Source organism: Mus caroli, chromosome 12, assembly GCF_900094665.2.
Source record: "Mus caroli chromosome 12, CAROLI_EIJ_v1.1, whole genome shotgun sequence".
Taxonomy (NCBI): domain Eukaryota; kingdom Metazoa; phylum Chordata; class Mammalia; order Rodentia; family Muridae; genus Mus; species Mus caroli.
In genome coordinates this window covers 55,698,961-55,707,334 of record NC_034581.1, presented here as the reverse complement: position 1 = coordinate 55,707,334, position 8,374 = coordinate 55,698,961, and positions in this window count along the sequence as shown.

The following is an 8,374-nucleotide window of genomic DNA, read 5'->3' as shown; positions in this document are numbered from 1 at the left end:
AAGACTTGATCATTAATATGTATGTCAGCATAGAGCAGATAAGACAGATTCTGAACTGTACTCCTATTCAGCTGTGGAAACTTTATATCACTTACGAGAAGATGGGCAAAATAGAGAAGAATAAAGAAGACTATTTTTAAAGTGTTTGATTTTTACTTTGCAACCAGGTACTAGTAGAGCAGCACAACAGAGATGTCCCCAGGCAATCTAAAGATAACGAGAATGACCTAGGGCAGAGATGTCCTTTTTGAAGTAAATGATGCATGGATTGTAAGAAAAGCCACTAGAGAGGAGGTTTAAAACACACTCACACACACACACACACACACACACACACACACACACACACACACACACACACAATGTTAGGAAAGATGAGAATTTACAGTTAAAGGTATAGGAGAAAAGTAATTTAAACCTGAAATATATATGATTATTTTCATCTGGAATTGGTACATTTTTATTTAACAATAGTTGGCCTCCCCATTAATTTCTAATGAATTAATTTCCAATAAAAAAGCATAAATTCATTCTGGAATTTGAATTTAAATCCAGTTCAGTTTATATTCTTGTATCTCTGAAAATGAAAACAACAAATTTAAACCATTGTCATTTAATATTGATCACTCAGCTAATACAAAGTTTGGTCAAAGTGCAGAGAAGTGGTAGAATGTTCAGCTCCAAATGGAGCATCTATCTCACACATCTCACTAGGTTTAGGGAGCACCACAAAGGAAGATGTGGAAGACTGGTCTCACTAGTGTTTTATCAACTTGCTATACAGCAAAGTCATCTTGGAAGAGGGATCTTCAACTGAAACACTGCCCCCACCAGACTGGCCTGTCTGCATTTCTTAATTCATAATTTATGTGGGATGGCCTAGAATATTTTAGGTGATGGCATCCCTGCTCAGGTGTTCCTGAGTTCTATAGAAAAGCAAACTGAGCATGCAACTAGGAGCAATCCAGCAAACAGCATTTCACCATGGCTTCTTCAGTACCTGCCTCCAGGATTCTGCACTGACCTCCCCAGTCGATGAAACATGAAACAATCCCTTTTCTTCCCAAGTTGCTTTTGTGCAGGTGTTTTATCACAACAGCGGAAACCTTAGCTAAACAGCCTGGAAGAGCCAGAGGTTGGAGGCCTACAGGGAAACAATACCTTCTGGATCTGACATGAACTCATTGCATCTTCATTTGCTTACACGTGATCTGCACAAGATCAACCCAGTAAGTAGTACAGCATTGCTGAGGGAGGGTGTCAAAAGCCACCTCCTGTCCCATATGTGGAGCTATTGGCAGTTTTTGAAGTTGTTAAGTCTATTAAATAGGACTTGCTCTTTTAAAAATTGGCAAATATTAAGAAACAAAGAAATCATTGTGTAGATTCCAGACATTGCCAGTAGTTAAAACAGCATAAAATTAAAGGCAAAATAATTGTTTCTTTCATGTATTGAGACTATGATACAATCACATCATTTTATCTTCATATGTGTGTGTGTGTGTGTGTGTGTGTGTGTGTGTATGCGTGTGTAAGTGTGAGCGTGTGTATGTGTGTGTCTGTATGGGTGTATGTGTGTCTGTTTATGTGTATGTATGTGTATGTGTGTATATATGTATGTATTTGTGCATATGTGTGTATGATGTGTGTGTATGTGCATGGGTGTATGTATGTACATGTGTGTATATATGTGTCTGTATGTGTGTCTGTGTGTCTGTGTGTGCATGCACATGTGTACATGTGTTTATGTGTCTGTCTGTATGTGTGTCTGTGTGTGTCTGTGTGTATTTGTGTGTGTTTGTGTATATGTGTGCATGTGTGTGTATGTGTGTGTCTGTGTGTGTGTGTGAGTGTGTGCATGTGTAGGGGTGTGTGTTTGTGTGTGTAGGCTTGAGGTCTTATGAGCCTTCTTCCATCTAGGCTAGCATGTTTACTTTTGTTGTCCTCATTCGGCTCATGTTTGGGCAGACACTATGGTATGACTTTATGGTTAGAGCCTCTGACAATAATAAACAGAGGTTCACAGAGAGCTAGAGGCTTAGAGGCTCTAAGTACTCATGGTCTGTAAGTATCTTCCTCAGTTCATGTTTCTAATATACACTCAAATTTTGAGTTGGTTATAGACAAAAAAGTGCACTGAGTTTATGTATATCTGACTCTTGAAGGAACTCAGATATTAGGTCTGTAGTTACTTCAGGCTCAGCAGGAGGCACCAGCCAGTGAGAAAGGAGGTTCATTTACATGAAAAGACAGAAAATGCCCTCCTTTCTTTCTCTACCATTTTGTCATGACAAAAGCCAATAAGTAAAGTTTTCAAAAATTTATTTAGCTAATATTCTAGTTCAGTAGCATTTACTTTAGAAAAATCTAGTTTGGTCATTAAATATCAAAAACATTCTTATCTCCTAGGTTTGAAGTGTTAGAAGTTTGATATTTTATGAATTTGAAGATTAAAATGTCTAGAATTTTCTGGGAATGTTTTTGACTTTTGCATATTTATAAATTAAAATTTTACTGAAGCAAAAATGTGGAAAACAGCATTATTTGAACTAAGATCCTTCAAAGCTTGTGAACACATATTGTGCTCAATGGTATCATGATTTACAAATTGAAAGAGTTTCAGAGTGGGAATTTGGTAAAATGTACACAAACTTCATACAAAGCTCATCCCCATCATATGCTAATTCACATACTGTGTGTTTGTCAGGATAACATTCACTATCCATGTGTTTCTGTGAAATGTAGAGTGTAGCAGTGTGATGTGTTAACTTGTTCACTGCTATCTGAAAAGTTGAAGCATGGGGGTGGGGTGTCCTTTTTTATCCTTATTCTCAGTTTCTTAGTTAGACTTAAAAAGTTTCAGCATTCAATTATTTACGCAAATGTTATTCATTATTTGAATACCCTATTTCTCATCAACTAAAGAAAATCAATTAAAAAATTTAAACATAAAACCTGGAGCCAGTGAAACCACTAAGAAGAAAAATAACACAAAGGAAAAGTATGTCAGAATTTTGAAATTCACAAGGATGTTTTAAATGGGGAAATAAAACCTACAGAAAAGAAAATATAGACATGGACAACAATGTACATTAGACTTGAAAACTTCAGCATAGCAAAGCAAGTAAGCAAGGGAGTAAACTACCATTTCACAGATCAGGAAACAATATTTGTGACAAAATGCTGATGACTAAAGTAAATTAGAATTTCGAAAGGCACTAGAAACAAACTCCAAATAATCCTCTTTTCAAATTCACAACATACCTAAACACACACTTCTCATAAGAAGACATACAGATGGCAGATGGTCACCAGATATATGGAAATGTGTGTGTGTGTGTGTACTCTCCTGGTTTTCAGGAAAATACAAATCAAGAGCAAAATGAAATATTAAATACTGATTGGACTATTGGAAGGCAGCTCTTGTCCACTTCTTCCTGAAAAAATATACGTGTAAAGTTACAGATAGTGTGTAAAATAAAACAATACAGAGGTTCCATAAAGAATTACAAATAGATAATCAGCTTCCAAACACTGACACCATTGTATACACTAGCAACCGTTGGCTGAAAGAACCCTGATATAGCTGTCTCTTGTGAGACTATGCTGGGGCCTAGCAAACATAGAAGTGGATGCTCACAGTCAGCTATTGGATGTATCACAGGGCTCCAAATGGAGGAGCTAGAGAAAGTACCCAAGGAGCTAAAGGGATCTGCAACCCTATAGGAGGAACAACATTATGAACTAACCAGTACCCCGGAGCTGCTGCATATGTATCAAAAGATGGCTTATTCGGCCATCACTGGAAAGAGAGGCCCATTGGACTCACAAACTTTATATGCCCAAGTACAGGGGTACGCCAGGGCCAAAATAATGGGAATGGGTGGGTAGGGAAGTGGGGGGGGAGGGTATGGGGACTTTTGGGATAGCATTGGAAATGTAATTGAGGAAAATATGTAATAAAAATATTAAAAATTAAAACAAAAACAAAAACAAAACAAAATTTCCTTAAAAAAAAAGAATTACAAATAGAGTTCTAGGGAGGTACAGAGATACATATTATCAAAAATAGACAAGGCAGCGAATTATTTTCATGCTAACTAAAAAAATGTAAACAATCTTTAAAAAAATAGAACTAGCATATCATCAAGGAATATCACTACATTATACATTTTAAAAATGAAATCAGTGTGCCTGAGAAGCCATTGAAACTCTGTGCTTCCTGTAGCGTTACTCACAACAGCCAAGGAAAAAAGATGCTTCAATGTCCAGTAACTGATGAATGGAAAAGGAAATGGGATGTGTATACAAATTAGAATAGATTCAGCCATGGAGAGAAGGAGAATCTGCTATTGTGACAATATGGATAGAACGGATTAGTGGTCATTAAAATCCAGGCACATGAAGGCAATTACCATATGATCTAACTCATATATGGATTTTTAAAAATACAGCTGGAGAAATGGTAGAGCCATTAAGAGCATCCGCTACTCTTCTAGAACAAAGTTTCTCAACCCTTTAATAGAGTTCTTCATATTTTGGTGATCTCCTAGCATAAAATTTATATTTGTTGCTAGTTTATAACTGTAATTTTTTTAGTTATAAATCATAATGTAAAATAACTATATTTTCAAATTGTCTTTTGAGGGCATGATCCATAGGTTAAGAACCATTGTTCTGCAGGACTTGGATTCATATAAACAAGCTCCAATATCTGGCTGCTTACAACTGTCTATAACTCTGGTTCCAAGTGATCTAATGCAATCTTCTGGTTTCAATGGGAAGCCATCCACCAGTGCTATACATACATATACTCATTCATGCAATCACATAAAACAAAGCTTAAAATTGATGTTACAGAAGTTGAGACTGTATTAATGTTTACATATGAGTGGACACAATGTTACAGCTAGATAAGAATGAAGATAAGAGGATTCAGTCAGATTTTGAAAGCAAAATTACTTTTTGCTTTTCTATAATCCATGAGGATAGCCTCAGCACCGGAAAGTTTAAAGAACACAGTGTACACATATTTAGAAAAGAATATGTAAAATGAAATATATTTTAATTATTAATACTAACATCTGCATTAAGAATTACATTAATCATCAAATGTTCTAAGATGAAAGATTATTTATCCATTCAATGAATATACATTGATCATTGAAAGCAAAACATTCATATCTGATTTCTCTTGGTAAAGTATTTAGTTTGATTAACCAAATCAATATGGATTTGGAAGCTTTGATGATTAGTGTGTGCTCATAAACTATTTTACTGACTTGGAAAAATTATGAGATCATTTTGGAATACTGATTTCTAATTAATTTTACCAATTGGATCTGTAAGAATACATAGAAAAAGATGGTCAAGCTAATTATTAATATGACAAAGCAAGTTTAATATGATCGTTAAATTATTTGAAGTAAAATAAACCTTTGGAAAAATTTGTGTGTCTATATAGTCATACATCCAAATGAATACTTCTTTCATCACATTCTAGTTAAATTTTAGTATAAGCAACACAATTTAATATATCAATACTTTAAAACATGAACCCATCTAAAATACTTAGTCTTAAAATGTTGACTTTATTGAATGAACAAATTTCTCTTTATATTAATAGAGAAGATACCATAAGTTATAACAGTCTGAGGCAATTGTCACTTGTTTTGCCTTCATGGCTACTATAAGAAAGTAAGCAATACTGTCACTGTTGTTTTCATTCATGGCCTTAGGAAGCAATTATATCAGAGCTAGGTCTTGACACTGCAGATTATATAATTGCTGACTCACCTTTCCAAATAGATGTCACAAGAAATTTTAGGCACTTTAGAATGACAAATAACCATTGATTTGAATCCAATTTCCTAGTCACTTGTGCTTGACTACTCAAAAGCATTGCAGTGACTGAATTTTGCTACATTAAACATCATTGATGATATTAACACACCACTAAGCATATATTTTTATATTCTCCTCTCCCAAAGTACCAACTTCTTTGACCTCTGATATTTAAGATGAATGTAGATACTATTGAAATGATGGTTCTTCTCCCAAGGGAATCAGGCTTGGGGGAAACTGCTTTTACCCTTTCCAGCGTTGTTTTAAATTTTTAAGTAGCATAAGCTAACTATAGCAAGTATCCTTATAAATTTCCTACATTTAATAAATTAAGTGTAGGTCTTGGTTTATACTAGGTGCTCTGTAATATGTGTAATGGCTTTTAGCTTGGTGTGTTTGTGGTAAATCTACCAGTGAGAGGAGGTGTGTCTCGACCTCCTTTGTCTGTTCTTGGAACTCATTTCCTCCTATTAGATTGCCTTGTCAAGCCTCAATATGAGTGCCTTTGCCTTTTTTATGTCTTGTTTTGTCATGCTTGATTGTTGTCTCTTAGTGTCCTGTTTATTCCTGAACATCTTTGCCAATCATAATCACAAACTAAAGTTCCTAGAAAAAAAGTCCTTGCTAATATTACAATACAGGATTTATTGGTTGATTGGCATTTTGAAATTTGTAATTGTGAACAGTAATTCTGCAGATCCAAAGTGAAATTATTTCAAATATCCTTATTCTGTTGATAACCATCTATTGACTAAGATGATTGTTTTGGTCAGGAAAACTTTTGGATTGTGCTAACTTAGTAGACCACTAGCGAGCCTTCACTAATTCAAAGACTAAGAATATCATCAGATAGGATCTGAAACATGACAGATTTCCCCACTGTGCTATAATCCATCCAATTGATGTTTCCTCTGAGAAATTGGGAAAAACGTCTTTATTGTTCTTGTTCTGTAACTATTAAAACCCTCTGTAAAAGTGCTAATACCTTAGATAGCAATCTGAATACATGGTCATTTATATTTGGTTCCAAAATAAACTAGCTCTATTCCCTTTAGGTGGCAGTTGTATTTTCAATTAATATGCTTTTCACAATTAGAAGAAAATAAATTGAACCACAGTGGCCCAGACACAATTATCACTGATGTTCCATTATGATTAGTTCATTATGTTTACTTCTTAGAACTTAAATATATCTATTACATTTATTTAACTCAGATTACACTATTTTCTTTTGTTCAGAAATTTACTATGGAAGGCTCAAATTGTTGTGCAAAATGTAGTTGAAAGTGACCTTATCAGCAACACAGAGACAAAAATGTGACTACAGAGTTACCTATTTTATTTTTAGAGTAAAGCAAGTTTAAGACATTGTATAGAAAATATATAGAAATTAAATGAGGACTTTATTATTTATAGAATCTAAGAGGACAGAAATATATGTTCCAATTTGTAGAAATATTGGGCTTTTTGGTAATTTCTGCTTCCTAATAGCCTTATCATTAAATTAATCATGATATTTCAGTACTGCTTGCTAGTAGTACACTAAGGTCTCACAGAGACCCAAGGGAAGGCTCCCAGGGCTTGATGTTATTTTAGACAATAAAAAGGATAATAACTTTTATCAAATTTTGTACAGTTATATCTGAACTCAAGATTGAAAAAGCATGTCATGAATGCACCTGACTTATCAGAAAAAATGAGCTATCACTTCAATGTGTTAAATTATCAGAACAAATCATTTCTCATAGGAAATGGATCATCCTGAATTTTTCTATGAGCTATTGTACTGAAAACACCTTATTGGAGAGTTGTTTGATACCATCTTTTCTCATAAAACTTTTCTTTTTCCTTTGTAATTTACTTCAGAACCATAAAATAATAATGGAAATTAGCAAAATATCCAAAGTAGATATTCATTAGGAATAGAACAGAATTTATAACTAAGGAATCCTTCCAATGACTTTCATTTCACTATATATCTCAGAGTGTTCTCAAGAATGCATTTCCTCGCCTTTAATGATTGTTCCACCTCACAGACACTATCTTGGAAAATTACCATTTTGAGTACATCTTCAAAATCTGTTACTTTATTAAATGTTAATGTAATTGCCAAAGGAAATGAACTAAAACAAATTGTTCATAGAAAGGAACACATATTTGAGGTTTGTGGACACATTTCATTGAACTTTAGATAAAAGTAAAATGTGCACCTTGCTAGCTTGTCACTAGATTAGAAAGCATGCATAATCATCTCCCATTGCTGAAACCCTTATTATTCACTGATATTCCTCTTTAGAAACAGCATAATTACAGAAGGAAGAAAATTCATTATGAGTTGTGTAAAATTGGCATCTGAGTAGGAAGGAATGATCCTCTTCCTTAGAATATTCTCTTTTTTTTAACGTATATTGACAAAAAAACTGAGCAAGAAGACTATAGAAAGAGCACACATTAGCAGCTTGACAACACACCTAAAAGCACTAGAACAAAAGGAAGCAAATTCACCCAAGAGGAGTAGACGGCAGGAAAT